Consider the following 18,149-nt stretch of genomic DNA (forward strand, 5'->3'; position numbering starts at 1 on the left):
GGTGCCCCATGCATAGCCCGGTTCAAACCAGTTACTGGGGCACTCCAGCCCCAGCTGTGGTGCAAAACTGGACAAAGGGAAAGGGGTGTAACCAGGGCCGGTTCTAGGATTTACGAGACCCTGGGCTAAAATGGAATGTGCGAGGCCCCTCTAATGTAGATAAGTGCCCCCTTTAAGGAGACCAATCACAGACACTGTGAGAGGCCCATTGTCCAGCATTTTGCCCCCCCCCCCCCCCACAGTCATTTCTAACACCTTCAGTCTGACAGGTGTGAGAATTGCTTGTGGGCTAAAAGTTAAAACTATGGGGGTGCCAAAATGCTGGACAATGGGCCTCCCACGGTGTCTTTGAATGGGTCTCTTTGCAATTGAAGGGGGCGTCTCCCTCCCCTATGCCTCAAGACACCATCCCTGGGGGGCCCCTCTGAAGGACCTTAAATGCAAGGCGACACCTTTCTCTGAAATGGATCGCCAGGGAAACAACAGGACACACCACCAGTGCATGGCCCCATGCTGGTGGGCTGAGTGCGAGGCCCTGGGCAGCTGCCCACACTGCCCTTGCCTAGCGCCGGCCTTGAGTGTAACCACCCCCTTCCCAGGTTCCACTCATAGGAGGGACCTAGCAGGTAATCCAGCCCCTTAGTTTAGTATAAAGTTAGGAACTGTGTATAGAGACTTTAGATTTATCCTGGAAAGAAACTCTGAAACTAAACTCTTGGACCTTCGACGTTCCATATCGACTGGAAGACTGAAGACATCTCCCTTGTGGTCAAGGAGTGACCACCCTGTGCAAATAGGCACCAACAGTAACTTGCCAGATTGCTTTGTCGACGCTCCCGCTGGAACCCGAAGACTTAGCAATGCAGGAACTGGACTTCCAGACTTCTGACTCCGACTCACATCCACAGCAAAGCTGAGACCCGTGGCGGACACGAGAGACGTGGGACCGGACATCCTGGACTACCTGATTTTTGCTACCTGTGCAGCTTCTGAGGTACCCTTGAAGTTGTGCATTGGGGTTTGAGAGGCCCCAGACCTGAGCAGCATTTGCACCGAAGCTCAGCCCTCCACACTCTACGAGTGCTGCGTGGGGCCTGCGCCTGCATTTCCGCTCAATACGTCTTTGCGGTTGCTAGCCCGTTGGCTTATAGGCCCTCTGAAGACATCTTTGTAAAACTACACCACTTTCCTGGTTGCTCCGGGCTTGCTCCAGCTTCTCTGTGAAGGAGAAGCTCCCCAGACTTGCTGGTCTGAACTAAAGCCAATCTTCCCATCCTGCGTGGATTGCATTTGCCAAGGTTTGTTGGGTCCAATCCGGATACCGACACCGCCAACAACTAGATCCGTCATGGGACAGCTCGACTCCTGCACCTGGTCACTGGCTAGTGACCCAGACTCCGTCCCCACTGCTTTCAGGTTTTTCTCGACTGTGATCCGGCCTTGGATCCACCCGGACACTTTTCTCCTGGTCGCCTGCAGCACTTTCTTGCAGCTCTCCATAGGAGACAGCGACGAAACCCGACACGAAAGAACACCTATGCACCCGGCTTCCCTGGGTGAGGTAACTTGAGTAATCTGGTTCTCCAGTGGGTATTAACTATCCAAGTGTCCTAGTTTAACATGGTTTTCCCGTAGTCCTTCCGGAAGGTCCCACATCTACTACTTCGTAACTTTTACGTTCCCATTGAAACTCTATGGTAACCTGCATATGTGTTTAGACACTGCACACGCGTCCTGTGGGTCTCCTACTTCCAATCCCTTGGTTGCTCAGTGTAGCCCCAGCAAATTCCTAGGCCCTAGGCCTACTCACCTTTCCTGAAGTGGTTCTTATACCACTTATTCAGTATATGGTTGGTGAGGCCCCTAGAGCAGAATTGTATTTGTGCAACTTATAGTATGGTTATTGAGCAACTTGTGCTGTATCTCGAACTGTGACCCCATAAAGAGTGCAGAGGGGTTGTGTTAGTGATAAATACCTATATATTTGATATATACCTTGTGTGGTGTCCTTTCATTTGGTATTATATATGGTAAAACAGCTGGCTTCATATGCTCTCTGAAGTTTAAGCCTAAGACTGCCTTATCCATGCTACCACTAGGATAGCTGGTCTATAAGGTTGACTTTACAACCGTCACCATAAGGGTTGTTTGGACTGGTGCAAGGTGCCCATTAGAATAGTGGACATCATGTACCAGGCCAAGTTCTCACACTCCCCTGTTCACTACTCCTGCCCCGTTCACTACACCTGCCCCGTCCACTGCTCTTGCCCAGTCCACTGCTCCTGCCCCGTCCACTGCTCCTGCCCCGTCCACTGCTCCTGCCCCGTCCACTGCTCCTGCCCCGTCCACTGCTCCTGCCCCGTCCACTGCTCCTTCCCCGTCCACTGCTCCTTCCCCGTCCACTGCTCCTGCCCCGTCCACTGCTCCTGCCCCGTCCACTGCTCCTGCCCCGTCCACTGCTCCTGCCCCGTCCACTGCTCCTGCCCCGTTCACTGCTCCTGCCCCGTTCACTGCTCCTGCCCCGTTCACTGCTCCTGCCCCGTTCACTGCTCCTGCCCCGTTCACTGCTCCTGCCCCATTCACTGCTCCTGCCCTGTTCACTGCTCCTGCCCCGTTCACCGCTCCTGCCCAGTTACCACTCTTGCTCATGCCTAATCACCTCTCCTGCCCCATCACTTCTCCTGCTTCGTCACCTCTCCTGCCCAGTCACCTCTCCTGCCCATCACCTCTCCTCTCCTGTCATGTCACGTCACCTGCCCGTCATGTCACCTGCCCGTCACCTCACCTGCCTGTCACCTCACCTGCCAGTCACCTCACCTGCCCGTCACTTCTTCTGCCTGTCACTTCTTCTGCCCGGTCACTTCTCCAGCCCATCACTTCTCCAGCCCATCACTTCTCCAGCCCATCATGTCACCTGCCCGTCATGTCACCTGCCCATCACATCACCTGCCCGTCACCTCACCTGCCGGTCACTTCTCCAGCCCATTTCTTCTCCAGCCGTCCCCTGCCCGTCACCTGCCGGTCACGTCACCTGCCCGTCACATCACCTGCCCGATCACTTCTCCTGCCCTGTTGCCTCTCTTTCCCTGTCACTTCTCATTCCCCGTCACTTCTTCTTCCCAGACACTTCTCCTGTCCTGTCACTTCTCCTGGCCCGTCACTTCTCCTGGCCCGTCACTTCTCCTGGCCCGTCACTTCTCCTGGCCCGTCACTTCTCCTGGCCCGTCACTTCTCCTGGCCCGTCACTTCTCCTGGCCCGTCACTTCTCCTGGCCCGTCACTCCTCCTGGCCCCCTCACTTCTCCTGTCCTGTCACTTTTCCTCCACTGTTGCTTCTGCCCCATTCACTGCTCCTGCCCCGTTCACTGCTCCTGCCCCGTTCACTGCTCCTGCCCCGTTCACTGCTCCTGCCCCGTTCACTGCTCCTGCCCCGTTCACTGCTCCTGCCCCGTTCACCGCTCCTGCCCCGTTCACCGCTCCTGCCCGGTTCACCGCTCCTGCCCGGTTCACCACTCCTGCCCGGTTCACCACTCCTGCCCGGTTCACCACTCCTGCTCATGCCTAATCACCGCTCCTGCCCCATTACTTCTAATGCTTCATCACTTCTCGTGCCCCGTCACCTCTCCTGCCCATCACATCACCTGCCTGTCATGCCACATGCCTGTCACTTCTTGTGCCCAGTCACCTCTCCTGCTCTTTTGCCTCTCCTTCCCAGTCACCTCTCCTGCCCTGTCACATCTCCTGCCCCATCACTGCTCCTGCCCCATCATTGCTCCTGCCCCATCACTTCTCCTGTCCCATCATTTCTCCTGCCCCGTTCACTGCTCTTGTCCGTTCACTGCCCCTATCCGTTCACTGCTCCTGCCCATTCCTAATCACCGCTCCTGCCCCTTCACTTCTCCTGCCCCATCATTTCTCCTGCCCCGTCACCTCTCCTTTCCTGTCACCTCTCCTGTCCCATCACTGCTCCTGACACGTCACCTCTCCTGCCCCGCTACTTCTCCTATCCGTTACTTCTCCTGCCCGTCACTTCTCCTGCCTGTCACTTCTCCTGCCCCGTCACTTCTCCTGCCCTGTCACTTCTCCTGCCCGTTACTTCTCCTGTCCGTTCTTCTCCTGCCCAGTCACCTCTCCTGTCCTATTACCTCTCCTTTCCTGTCGCCTCTTCTGTCCCGTCACTGCTCCTACCCAGTTCACTCTGTGTACAACATTGACAAGATACACAAGGTGGCAAATTCCCCACAGTACTCTGTTTGGGGAAAGCTCCTCTGAAATCACTAACTCCAATCTCACTGGCACATGACATGCTAAAGGCAGACGGCGGGTGCATTGTCATTCGAAAGGGGGTAATCAGCCTCAATCGGAGACCAAAACGTTTTCAATCAGAAACTAAAGCATTTTCAATATTATATAGAACAAAGTCATAGTTGTATGAATGTAGTATATTTGGGCCATATGTAACAAGCAAATTTGCATTCGCAAAGGCCGAAATTCGCGGAATTTCCGCCTTTGCGAATGCGAATTTGCTAAATGGTATATTAAGCAAAATCTGGTGTAAAATAAGGATTCGCAAAATTTGTGATTCCTTATTTTGCGATTGCATTTAAGGAATCACAAATTTAGCGATTCCTTAAATGCAATGTATGAAGCCAAAAAATTTGCAAAATGTCCTTAAGGAATCGCAAATTACCACCAACTTCTAGTTGTTGGTAAGTTGCGAATTCCTTGAAAAATGCACATTTATGCATTTTTCAAAGTGCCATGTGACGCACATACATGCCCTGTATGTGCGCCACATGTGTACCCATGCATATTTCTGGGGTGAAACAGGGTGTCCTTTGGACACCCCTGTACCCTTGAAATTATTCTCAAATTGCGATTAGCAAATTGCGAATCGCAAATTGAGAATAACTTCCAATTCATTCCGATGGGCCTCCTGGCCCATAGAAATGAATGGGAAATATTCCTTAATTGCGATTCGCAATTTGCTAATCGCAATGAAGGAATTTTAGGAAATCGCAAAAAATGCAATTTTGTACATAAATGCCTATTTGCGATTCTCAAATAGCGATTTCTTAAAAATCGCTATTTGAGAATCGCAAAAGGGTATCTTGATACATATGGCCCCCAATCTTTTCCAGCCAACAACCTTTGACAAAGCCAATAGTCCTGGCTTCTTGTAGGTGTAATGTTACTTGTATTATATATGTGTCGTCAATAACAGAAGCAGCAGAATACAAGTTGGGCAGCACATTACGCTGGGCACATATTTTTAGCATAAATGTTTTCAGCCACATCCCTTTGAGAGCCCCCCAGTTTTTTCATCCCACTTAAAGCCCTGCCCCAATTGTGCTGTGAGTGACGGAAGATCATGAAAAGTTGTTTGCATGGGTGTCAAGGGGGATCATATTATCAGAGCCACTGTCGCGTCACAACGAGAGATTCCCCAGCACACAGGCCCTTTACGAGGAGATACAAAGCTATACTGATCTGCGCTGCTTAACGATTTCAATCAGATCTGCAGCCATTTCAGTCTCAGACAAACAAGGTCAGCATAGAGGGAATTGAGACAAATAGTTTTTCTCAGTCTCTTTTGATTGTACTGGGTTGCCTTCCTGAGGAACAGTGCAAAAAAATTCAGTGTATCAGTGAAAAAAAATGGATTAACCCTATACACAGAAAAGGCATTTCTTTCAGGCCTTCTGACATAACATGACACAATCATTGTATTGTATTGTAATTGCATTTATATGGTGCTTACTACCCCCAACGAGGCGTCGAAGCGCTCTTGCAGGGAAAGCGCCTCTGTAATCACTAACTCCAATCTCTGTGGCACATGACATGCTAATGGCAGCGGCGGGCGCATTGTCATTCGAAAGGGGGCCATCAGCCTTAATCGTAAGGACAATGGGCCGCCCTCAGCCTGTGCGAACTCAGGGAGGGGCTGCTGCAGCCTCTGGAGTTCAAGAGAAGTGCGAGCAGCCCCTGGAAGCGGAAAAAAAAAGCTATACTTTTTTTATTAAGTAGAACTATTCTTGCCGTCCCGGGATGCGTTTTTGAAAGTAAGAAGTAGGGGAACGGATTGGAATAATTTCTAGAAGTAGGGGCACGCCGTGCCCACCGATCCCCCTCCACTTCTACCACTGGGTAGCCGGCTCTGGTTTTGGACATGTGGCTGGACACACGCGGTAGTCCCTTGCTTAGTAGGATCCATATACTCTGTTTCTGGGACGTGGGGTGATTAACCAACTTCCTTCAGGACTACTGAAGGAAGTGCGGAAAGCAAGACCCCATTCACGTACATTGCGCAGTATGCTGTTCTTATGTCGTGCATTACTGGCATAGTGGAGGCACGGCGATGGGGTTATCCTTCCCTAACTACCTGCTGCTTGCGCTGTATATGGCATCTACAGGAAGAGATGTCCGACTCTCCACATTACCGCCAGCAAAATCACTTACCCGCCTGTCTACACGATGCACAAGGCGGCTTCGTAGGTCTCATATCAGCCTCCCTCAGTTTCTGCGTTTGTTTATTCGTCAGAACTTAAAGTCCGTTTGCGCAGCGCCACCTTCAGAAGAAAACAATGTGTACGTAGGGCCGAGACGCGCGCAGTGCGGCATGGGAAGGGTAGTCCATGCGGCAGGCCACTGGGCCGCCCAGCCCCTTAAAAAAATACAACACCCAGGAACCCAGGCAACAACGCGGAAGTACCAGTAGTCAACAAAGGGGCGGTGTGGTGTCGTCAGTGGACGCATGCGAGGGGCGTAAAAGACAGACATAAACAGCGGCATAAGTAAACAACTGATAGTACCCGTTTTAAGTAAACAACTGATAGTGCACGCTTGTGACAGTGGAACTCTATCAGCCAGTCCTGACTTTTTAGCCTTAAAACATTAAATACAAGGTACAAGTTGAAGTATCCTTGGCTTCTGTGGAACACACCCTGCTCTGGTGCCGTCTTATACGACCGTGATGAGCGTCACTAAAGGAAAACACGCGGTTATTAGGTAGGCCACCTGCATTTGAATGCAGGCACGTTCATTTCGCTGACAATTTTAGACTCTGTGAGCATGCGCATATTATTTACCGGAAGGTAGGCAACACTTAAGATCACGTGACCTCCGTCGCCAGGGGACTCGATTGCCATGGAAAGGAACAACAAATGTGGCGGAGGTGAGCACAGGACCAGGCCTTCCAGAAGTTGAATTGGCTTGCTGCTGCACGGGGCTTGTCCACACAATCCAATACGCCGCCCATTACGCGTGATTGTGAGTATGACAGCTTATCCAGTGCTGTAAATGGATAAAATAAGTGCAGGTACTCACCAGCTTTAACAGAAGGGGCGGGGATGGGGGCGTGGCTAAGGGCGTGGTTGGGAGACAAACATTTAGGATTTTCTTTTGTGCAACTGTGCACTGTAAATCAGCAACTGTTCTGTCTTCTGCAGAGCATCCTTTGTGGCTCTGCTTGCACAAAAGGGTAATTTTAATGGTAACTTTCAAATTTCCTGTGTACAATGTGACTCTGCACTTATGGCTCATGAAAGCTATTGCATTGTCACATTAGGCACAATTATAGATACAGTGGGCAATTTGTGAAAGAAACATGCGCAATAATAAACCATTATTCCCTTTCTATTTAGGAGATTGACAAATTTTGAGAGCAAAAGAGAAGTTGCCTCACTGCAAGTTTGTATAAGGAGTGATAGTTCAGAAGAGAGAAAGAAGCATTACATATTGGGTGGTGGGTTGAAGAACGTTTTTGAGTTAACTCTTCAATAAGATTTTGACTGAGGTAAAGTGATTTGCCCACCTGGGGCACGCAAAACAGGCCGTCAGGCTCTGGGGTTCTCAACTGTTGGAGGATGTACAATATATGTATCTTTCCTTGATTACAGATTTGGCTGTGCCCTCAAGTCGAAGACCTACTTGTTGTGTTCTTCTGTGTGGGAGTGATTGCCCTAGGGACATCAGTCTGGGACCTACACTCCGGGGCATCTAAGTCTAACTAGGCCTGACATGTGGCCCTAGAAATAACTGAGACGGACTCTGGGAATAACTTGGTGGCTCTCTGTGCGCGCGTCTGAATGCGTACGTGCGTGCGAGGCCTCTCTTTATTATAGGGAGTCACATGACTCAACGCTGCACGCTCCTGGCGTCAGGGGCGTGCCATATCCCGGAACATAACATTCCTCCTAAAACAAGGAAAAACAACAACAGCAACAATGTCATCAAACAGTCTGTTCTAATGTCTTGTAAGGACATCTTCAGCTTCCAAACATTATGGCGACCTCGTAACACCGGGTCATGTGCACTGTAATTAAATGAACATTACTTGGAACAGTCTTACGTGAAGTAGTCGCGTAGCCGACAGGAGGGTGTGGGGTTGTTTCTCAGCCGGTATTGCGACCCTCTTTGACTCAGCATGTCTGTTCCGGTGCCCCGGGCCGTTCCTGGCGCCTCTCTGGCGGCCCCATCCGGATCTGGCATCTCCTCGAGGGCCTAGGCACCCCCTCCCGCCTCTTCACTCTCAGCTCTCAAATTGCTACTTTGTGTGACTTCGTGGCTGGGTGTTAGTTCTGAGGGTGGTGAATTAGTTGCAGTTTCAGTTCCATTAGCATTCAGTGGGGGACATGACTCTGGGAGCTCCGGATGGAAGTGTTTGAAATGTGATACGTTGCGGGTTACTGTCTCTCGTCCTCGAACCACTGTGAGGCGGGTGCCTTTTACACCAACCACTCGCCACGGTCCTTTTTCATAATTTAGCCTGAACTTGCCACTCGTTACCCTGTTGCGAAGAAGCACCATGTCTCCTCTGTTGAACCGTGTCACCACCGCCCTCCTTTTCTGGCTGGTTTTAGCGAAAGTGGTCTTTCTTTTCTTTGCAATGATCTCTTCATTCGCTTCCTCGGGTGACCACTGTGGATGGTGGGGGATTGAGTCCGTCACTACTCGCCCCATGAGGAGATGGGCCGGGGCTACCCCTGTGGTTGAGTGTGGGGTTTGCCGGTAGCTTCTAAGAAATGTGAAGATGGCCATCTCCACTGACTGACCTTTATCATGGGCGATGCAAATGACTTTGTTCAGGGTTCTCATGAATCGCTCCGCTTCCCCGTTGGCTTGAGGCCAACGGGGTGTTATGCGTCGGTGGCGGGTGCCGAGAGATGATAGATAGGTGGCCAGGTCTTGCCCTTGGAATGGGGGTCCATTGTCCGTGCGAAGCTCACGCATAGCCCCGTGAGTGGCAATGATTTTCTCCATCTTCGGGATCACACATTCAGCATTTGTGCTTGCTATTATCTCTACTTCCGGGTATTTGGAGTGGTCATCGATCATTGCCAATGTGTGTCTTCCATCTGGGAGGCTACCAAAGTCCATACTGACCCTCTCCCATGGTCGTTGGGGTCGGGGCTTCACTATGATTGGGGCTTCCCGGGGAGCATCCCCTGTGACTTGACAAGCAGCACATGACCTCACTACTTTTTCTACCATGTCGTCCATTAGGGGAAACCATACTTTTGTCCGTAGCCGTGCTTTGGTTTTGACCATACCCTGGTGTCCCACGTGTGCTAGTTGTATTACCTGGTCAGTCAGGGCTGTGGGTATTACCAGGCGATGCCCTCTCAACAGACACCCCGCGTCATCCTCATTGAGTTCTTCCCGAACGTGGTGCAGACTCTCCATGATTTTTTGAGCCTCTGGGGTGAGTACCTTCCAACTCTCCTTGGCTTTGTGCCAGTTCGCCGTTCGGAGGATTTCCTTGGCCCTCTGTAGACAGGCGTCTTGGACTGTGGCGTTCACAACGTCTGCCAGGGAGAGAGGACGCGGGCATGACCGCGCGACCACCCATTTCACATATGCCTCTGTCTCTTCAGCCTCATCCATTTCCTCTGGTGTAGCGGGCCGGGGATGGCGTGAGAGGTAGTCCGCTGGGTTCTTTGCTCCGGGCTGGTATTCGATATTACAGTTATATTCCTGCAGTTGAAGCAGCCATTTTTCGATGCGCGGGGGTGGCTTTGATGAGGTTCCTGAGAACAGGGCCACTAGCGGTTTGTGGTCGGTAACCACTGTGAAGGGCTTGCCATAGACGTAAAGATGGAAGTGCCGGCACCCCCAGTGGATTGCAATGGCTTCCTTCTCGATTTGGGAGTACCTCTGCTCTGTGTCGGTGAGGGATCTACTTGCAAAAGCAACTGGAGTCCAGTCCATTTCATCCCGCTGCCTTTGCATCAGGACGGCTCCCAGCCCTGCCGACCCAGCATCCACTGCTATGAGGGTGATATTTCGAGGGTCAAAGAATGCCAGCGTGGTGTTGCTGGACAGGGAGGCCTTAATGTCTTGGAAGGCTTTCTCCTGCTCCGGTCCCCAGGTCCACGGGGTGGAGTCCTTGGTGAGGTCACGCAGCGGAAGGGTCAGGTTGGCCAGATCTTTGATGAATCGGCCACAATAGTTCACCATGCCAAGGAAGCTCCGGACCTCGGTGACAGTCGTGGGGGGTGGGGCATCTTTGATGTCTTTTACTTTCTCGGGGTCTGGGTGGACACCGTCTGCCGAGAAGACATATCCAAAGAATCCTATTTTGGTTCGTAAGAATTCACATTTTTCCCGATGAAGTGTGAGTCCTGCATTTCGGAGCCTGCGAAACACTTGAGACAATCGGTGATTATGTTCTGTGATGGCGCAGGCGTGTATCATTATGTCGTCACTGACATTTATCACCCCAGGAATGTCAGCAATCAGTTCCTGGATGACGTTTTGGAACACCTCTGCCGCACTGGAGACCCCGAAGCTGAGCCGGGTGTACCTCCGAAGACCAATGTGGGTGGAAAAAGTGGTAATGTTTCGCGACTCCTTGTCTAACACCAGCTGGTGATATCCCGATCGTAGGTCTAGCTTTGAGAACCAGCAGGCCCCAGCCATTTCTCCGATGAGGTCATCAATTGTAGGGGTGATGTGGCGCTCCCGCTTTATGGCCGCATTGGGGAAGCGCATATCCACGCAGATCCGGACCGCCCCTGGCTGTTTCGGTTTCCGGGTGACTACGATGGGCGACACCCACGGGGTGGGGCCGGAGACCTTCTTGATTATGCCAGCCGCTTCCAGTTTATGAAGTTCCTCTTCCACCAACGGCCGAAGGTGGAATGCGATGCGACGGTGTCGCAGGGCTACTGGCTGTACAGTGGGGTCTACGTGTAGGTATATCTCACGACCCTTGAAGCGTCCAATGCCCTCGAAAAGATCCGGGAAGTCCATGAGGAGTTGTTGTACTGATTTTTCGTGGACACCAAAGGCGAATGTTACTAAGCCTAGGTCTTCGGCCGTTCTGCAGCTTAGTAGCATGCCTTGTCCTTCTTCCGAGACAAAGATGTTTGCTCTGATGATTTTGTCCCCATGGCGGACGGCCGCTCTGAACTTCCCCCGGATCCTGAGGGGTATGTCTTGTCCATATGCAAAGACAGTGATGGGAGTAGGACTCGGGGCCGGAGGCGTGGCCATGTTCCTGTATAGTGAGGCACTCATGAGATTTATGGACGCTCCCGTGTCCACTACCGCCATTATGTCCTGATCCGCCACCTGGATTGAGCATTGAGGCAGTGTTCTGGTGCGACGAGTGGCGGTGCCGATCATGTGTACTTTGTGCACCGACCGCTCCTCCTCCTTATCATCATCCATGTCACTATGGTTCGGATCCCCTTCCGTGACGGTCTGTATGGCCTGGCGGGGTTTACGGAACCTCTTCGACCGGCATACCTTCTCGAAGTGGTTCATCTTGCCACATCCGGAACAGCGTTTTCCCCGTGCCGGGCATTCCGCCGCCGGGTGGCGCGGGCCTCCGCAGTATCCGCATGAGTGTCCGTATGCCCCACCCTGGGCGGGTGTCGTCTTTTTGTGCCACTTGGATGGTGTTTGGACTTGCAGCTTATTCACAGGTTCCGCCTTGACCGTGGCTTGTAGTGCGGCCTCCATATGCGCTGCCCTGGCTTTGGAGAGTTCCTTCATGCGGCCGAGAGTAAGGATGTCGGCCAGCGGCTTGCCCGATTCTTCCAGTATTCTTTCTCTCAGTTTGGCAGAGGCACAGCCCTGTATGATTTGTCCTCGGATTTCTTCTGTAATGTCCTGGAACCCACATGTTAGTGCCAGCTTTTTGAGTCTGGTGTGGTATGCGTCCAACGACTCCTCCGGCAGTTGCCGTGCTTGTCGGAATACAAAACGTTCATAATCCTGATTTGCCATAGGTTCGAAATGAGCATTTAGGGCATTGATCAAGGTGTGATGAGTTTTGGGGGTCGCCTCTGTGAGCGTCCGAGCAATGGAGTGGATGTCTTTGCCACCTAGGTGAAGCACCATGGCTCGCTTCTGTTCCTTGTGGACTTTCGTGGCTTTGAAGAAGACTAGGAGCCTGTCCACCCATTCCTTCCATTTCGGGGCAAGAGTCGAGGGTGCACCCTCCACCACAAACGGTTCAATGGGCGTAATGGTAGCCATCGCCCGGGACGCGCTTGTTCAGGCCTTCGACGGGCCGGGGCAGCACCAGAGCCGGTGTGTGAGGGGGCCGGCTGTGGACCTTCTCCGTGTGCAGGGGTGGTGGCACCCGTGAGTGGGACGGTCCGTGGCTGCGGAGGACACCTCGGGGAGTCCGGGAAGGGACCAGCGCGCTTACCACGGTCAGGTTAGGCCAGCAGCGGGACCGGCCGGCGCCTCGTCCAACCAAAGTGCGAGACGACGCCGGGTGTCTCCCCGATCGTCGGGCCAGGCGGACTGAAGCGCGCTGCACGCACGTGCCAAGGGGCCCTGTGCGGCGCTGGGTCGAAACCTCCTGCGGGGATAGTTCGGCACTTGGCCACTCGTACCACGATGCGCTGCAGGCTGACGCTGGGCAGTACGGCTCACCTGCGATCCCCCAGGGATGGAAGTCTTCCCTCCAGGCACACGGTGCGGGGGCGTGTGGCACCGCAAGGCACGAGCACCACGAGCCGAAGGACAGGCTCGCAGCAGCCTCACGAGATAGAGGGCACACACACACCCCGAGCGAGGATCCGGCAACCACCCTCGTCGCCAATTGTTGTGTTCTTCTGTGTGGGAGTGATTGCCCTAGGGACATCAGTCTGGGACCTACACTCCGGGGCATCTAAGTCTAACTAGGCCTGACACGTGGCCCTAGAAATAACTGAGACGGACTCTGGGAATAACTTGGTGGCTCTCTGTGCGCTCGTCTGAATGCGTACGTGCGTGCGAGGCCTCTCTTTATTATAGGGAGTCACATGACTCAACGCTGCACGCTCCTGGCGTCAGGGGCGTGCCATATCCCGGAACATAACACTACTCACTTACTCAGTTATGCACAGTCAAGGGCATGGGGATAGAGGAAGGCATGTGCATACTGAAGGCATAGGGCAATGTGCCATTCAAAGAATCTTAGTACAGTGTCAGCTGTTTTAAAGCTTTGAAGCTTTGACACAGATATTGATGAGAATAACACTCTTTAAAAGAAAAAACTATGTTTTACATTTGAAGCTGATTTTTTAATTACGTCTATATCCTTTATATTTGTTTATAGGTCAGCATTTATATGGAAGCTGCAAAGTGTATGAGGTGTATACATTAGAATAGATTGCTTACACCCCTACGGAATTCTTGTGGGACTCTTATTTAAACACTGAACCATTTAAAGGTTATGTTAGAGTTGCCAGATAACCAAGCAAAGATCAAAAAGAGCCTTTCGAGATTCCCTTGGTGATGCGTTGCTACATGGTGACCCCTTTCTTCCTTCCTGATGTCTCTCCTCCTCCTTCCCATGAAACTTATTTTCCATGCCCATAAATGTATTCTCACCTCTTGACTTTTGTCTATCTCACATTCCTAAACCTTTCACATGCGAGTTTCTACTTTCTGTCCCTCATGTCATGCACCCGTTTTTTCCTTCCTCATATTCGTCTATCCACATTTCTCCTTTCTCTCCCTGCCTTGTCTGCCTTACTGTCCCTTGCCCAGTCTCTTTCTCTCCTATGTGTCTCTCCTCCTTTACTCAGCTGCCTTACTTCATTCTCTTCTCTTGTCTTTCTAGAGCTTTTCGTCTCTTTTCCCGGTCTTTACCAATCCCTCTGTCCTCTTTCTGCATCACTCAATCTCTCTACCTCTCTTACCTTTTCTCTCTCTAATCCAAGCAGTCGTGGAGAAGCGCAGGCCCACCTCTTTCCCCTCTGTACATCGTGACGGGCGAGATAAAGCTCAATGAAGATTAATGTTGGTCGGAGCCCCAGCCGGAACACCTGTGTCTGCTAAAGTGCGCCTGGGCACACAATCGGCTTGCTCCAATCCACATCGTAACAGACCAGGAGGGGCAGACCGATTGTGCATATATCAGCCCAGAGGTGCAACTAGAGCCACATTTCGGGGTGAGGAGGGGGGGCTACTAAAAACATCGGGGTGGGGGGTAGGGTGATTCTTCAAGCAAGATGAAGAGTGGGAGATGCAGGGGCTCTAAGAAGGGGTGAGATAATCCCTCGTTAGCAGGTAAATGGTCCATTAAAGACCGTAAAGATTACACTCGGGACCAGCTGAGTGTCTGCCCAGGAAGCTGTCTCACACAACGGGGGTGGGGGGGTTGGTGTTCGTTGGGGGTGGGCTGAAGCCCTTTGATCCTGATAAGCATTGCGCGCCTGCATCAGCCGGCACAACAAAAATAATCTCAACATAATCGTGCAATGAGAATGGGTGGTTGTGTGTAAAATGGTGATGTAAACCACGGTTAATGCGCACATCTTGTTCATTTAGTCGAAGAAGTGAAGATGCTGCTCTCTGCTGATTGCAGCGCAAGCTCTGTTGCCTGATTACACGCACAGCCAGCCAATAAGGTGCTCTGTAATTCACTGACAGTCTGGGAATAGCTAAGAAATGCGTGCTGCTAAGCTCTTGTGAGTACCGGTACTCTCCTTTCTGTATTGAAAAGCTCCGGTACTCAAGGGAAGAAAATTGAAAAGTGCCGGTACTCAGTACCGGTGAGTACCGGCCCATTTAAAGCACTGAGCTTATCAAATGCAGTGTTTCACACGGAAATTCATAATTTTCAGCGGGTGTAACCAGTGCTTTAAATGGGAAAAAATAAGTGCAGATACTCATTAAATTGAGCTAGGGGCGTGGCTAGTAGGTGGAGTTAGACGGGGAGTGAGACATGATGATACAAAAACACTTCAATTGGCCTTGCATTGCCCTGGATAACGGTCTCAAACTTTCCGTATGTGTAAATTAACAGCCTAGCCATCAACACGACTTTTAGCACTTTTAGGCTAATAATCAGTGTGCTCTAGGAGGAGAGACACTCTGGCCACTTACACTGGTTGCAAGACAGAACAAAACGTGAGAAATGTATAAATCTACACAAAACGTTACAGAAAATTAAGGCCAAACACCAAATGTTCATGTTTCCTTGTTTAAAAAAATATATATTTGCACCTTCTTAATATCATAACAAATCTAATGTTCCTACTTGCTTGCATTTTGCGCAATCCATAAATATTCAAGAGTGCACACACACAAGCATTTCACACATTTCTTTTCACATACCTCCTGATTCTGTTCTTCTCAAACATACACTCTGTTTTCACATCTCTAACCTTGAAATCCCTCCCGCGCTCACTTCTGTCTCATTTTTAGCCAATTCTGTCCAACTCTTTACCCCAATTGTATCCTATCATTCTCTCTCATCACTCTTTCTAGCTCTAATCTGCCTTCTCCGCGCATGTTTACCTCTTTCCATGGATCTCTTCCTTATGTCTATCTGGGCGTAGCCCTTCTGCCTCTCTAGCTTTTCCTTCTTTAAACTCACTGCTCCTCCCCCTCACTCTTCACTTTCACTCGCCCCCATTTTCCCTCCTCTCCCCTCGGCCAGGGCCGGAGAGCTTCACCACCATCAAGGACTGAATATCCCAGCAGGCGGGCTGGTGGGGGGGTCAATTCACAGTGGCAAGTGAGTCAGGTGAAAGACAGGCTACAGGCTAAGTGGTCAAAACCACTTTTTGTACCAGTGTTCCTCCATGGACCCAGGATCGACGCCTGGCAGGGGGTGGTGAGGACAAAGAGGGCTTCATCCGGATAGGAAGGAAGCAGAGGCCTTCTTGCCCCTGCAGCAGGCCTCCAATAGGACGTTCAGGCCCCACCAAGCAGCTTGCCACAGCTGCATAATACAGACAGACGGCAGCGATCAACATGCTGCCAAAAAATACGGCATGCACCAGTCCAGTGCCCACCTAATAAATCTGACCCTGAGTACCGGTACTCTCCTTGACAGTAGAGAAGTGCCGGTACTCGGCTCAGTAAATTTAAGAAGTGCCGGTACTCAGTACCGGTGAGTACCTGACCATTTAAAGCACTGGGAGTAACGGTGTTACTTTTCCATATTTGTTTATATTTAGCGCCTAAACAGTCCGTCATCAGCCAATGGGATGGCATGATAAACAGTACATCCTCTTATCCGCATGTCTTTGGAAACTGTTTGTGTTTCATTACAGACCTGAAAACAAACAAAACTAAGCTTTGCTAAATCTAATGTCTGGCTTTGGCCACCGCTCATTTGGCTCTGTCGATGTTTTCCCATGGTGTTTACAGAACTTTATTGTTGGGTAAACTGCTTGACCATCCTCCATATAAAATATTTTTGTGTCTCTAAAAAGAAAATTTTACCATAGTAGACCCTGCCTCTTAAGGGCGCTACTTTGTGCTCGGATGTGCTCTTTTTGAAATGGCAGAATGCTATTGCTCAAAGTGAAGTTAGCCAATGGCTGAAGTGAGTTGACCCATTTTTGAGTCTAGCCTAGGTTGTGCATGCACTGTATAGACACTGGAATAGAACTCGTAAGTACGAACGTGGCGGAAACATAGTGCAGCCACATTGGGCAGAAAGGTTTCTGCGAGAAGCAAGCTTAGATTAAAGATCTTCTGCAGGGAGAGTTTCGTCAATATTTCAAAATTTGCGAACATTCGTGACAAGAATTTTCAGTTCTATTAAGGACAAGGAGGCTAGGATTATGCTTTCTCATTTCTTTATTATAGAAATGCTCAGCAGCCAATAAAACACTAAAAAACTACAGTACCCATGAACACCAGGGTAACAACCATAGAGACTACAGTATAAAAGCCCATATAGACAGTCTCTCTTCCTCTTTCTTTGGTGAGGAAAAAACAGTTCAAATCAAAACAGGAAATTCAAACGAAGAACATCAGGAAGGAAGTCCACGAACGCAGGAGAAGTCCAAGCCAAACGAAGATGCAGGCAATTGAAGAATACTGGAGCCAGAAGTCCCTTGAAGATGAAGCGAAGCCAGGTGTAACAGAAAATTCTACTTCGGGTGAGAACCTGAAAAGAGACACAGAGCCGTAATACACATCCAGTGCATAAATTGTAAGCAGAAAACATGGGGAGATAGTAAAAACAAGGCAATTGAAGAAGTCCATATACAAATATCAAACATGTTCATAATAGCAATATATGCAGAACAACAACAATGGGTGGGATAATCCTCGCCTCCTTATCCTTAATAGAATTGAAAATTCTTGTCACGAATGTTCGTAAATTTTGAATTCTATGTCAGGACAGGAGGCTCCGAATATGCTTGTTTAAAGCTGATCCACCACCACAGATGCAATATGAGCAATTGGTTTGTAGTAAAAGGTTTTGAACACAGAATCAGAAGACCAATCTGCGGCCTTCATAATGTCAAAAAGAGTAACACCCATGGAGAATGCTTTAGAAGCCATCGTCCCACGTGCCGAATGGGCACCAAAAATGGAAACATCAATGCCAGCTTCTGACATGAGCCATCGAACCCAGCGAGCTAAAGTAGCTGGGGTAACGGGGGGGGGGGGCGAAAGGTTTCTGCAAAGCAATCTACAGTTGACCTTGCATATCTGAACTTAAAGGAGCAGTACTTACTTCATAATCTTTGACACATTGGACAACACATAGGTTGGGATGAGCGGGAAAAGAAGGGTAGGTAATCGAAGTAGTATTCGTTTTGGTACGCCTGGAAAGGAGAAATGTAACACCCTCAGGTGTAAAGCTGCGACCTGCCAAATCCAGAGCACGAACATCCAATACCCGTTTGCAGGAAACAAGGCACAACAACATAGTCAGTTTGGCTGACAGTTGTTTAC

At 50.5% G+C, this 18,149-nt stretch overlaps 2 protein-coding genes across 4 annotated transcripts in view; one reads left to right on the forward strand and one right to left on the reverse strand.

Annotated features, from left to right (window-relative positions):
• The window catches only part of LOC147733775 (uncharacterized), a 59,497-nt gene extending 52,958 nt beyond the window's left edge, over window positions 1-6,539 (reverse strand). Inside the window, exon 1 of the mRNA XM_086958348.1 lies at window positions 6,459-6,539. The gene's annotated coding sequence lies outside the window, so the exon portion shown is untranslated. The remainder of the gene's footprint in view (window positions 1-6,458) is intronic.
• A 144-nt stretch (window positions 6,540-6,683) lies between these two features.
• Window positions 6,684-18,149, forward strand: part of TEX9 (testis expressed 9) — a 414,747-nt gene continuing 403,281 nt past the window's right edge. For 2 of the 3 annotated variants that reach the window (XM_086958349.1, XM_086958350.1), the window contains exon 1: window positions 6,684-7,268. The gene's annotated coding sequence lies outside the window, so the exon portion shown is untranslated. The remainder of the gene's footprint in view (window positions 7,269-18,149) is intronic. The other variant, XM_086958352.1, reaches the window with a different exon arrangement.

The sequence above is a fragment of the Lissotriton vulgaris genome, chromosome 2_1 (assembly GCF_964263255.1).
Source record: "Lissotriton vulgaris chromosome 2_1, aLisVul1.2, whole genome shotgun sequence".
NCBI classification, from domain to species: domain Eukaryota; kingdom Metazoa; phylum Chordata; class Amphibia; order Caudata; family Salamandridae; genus Lissotriton; species Lissotriton vulgaris.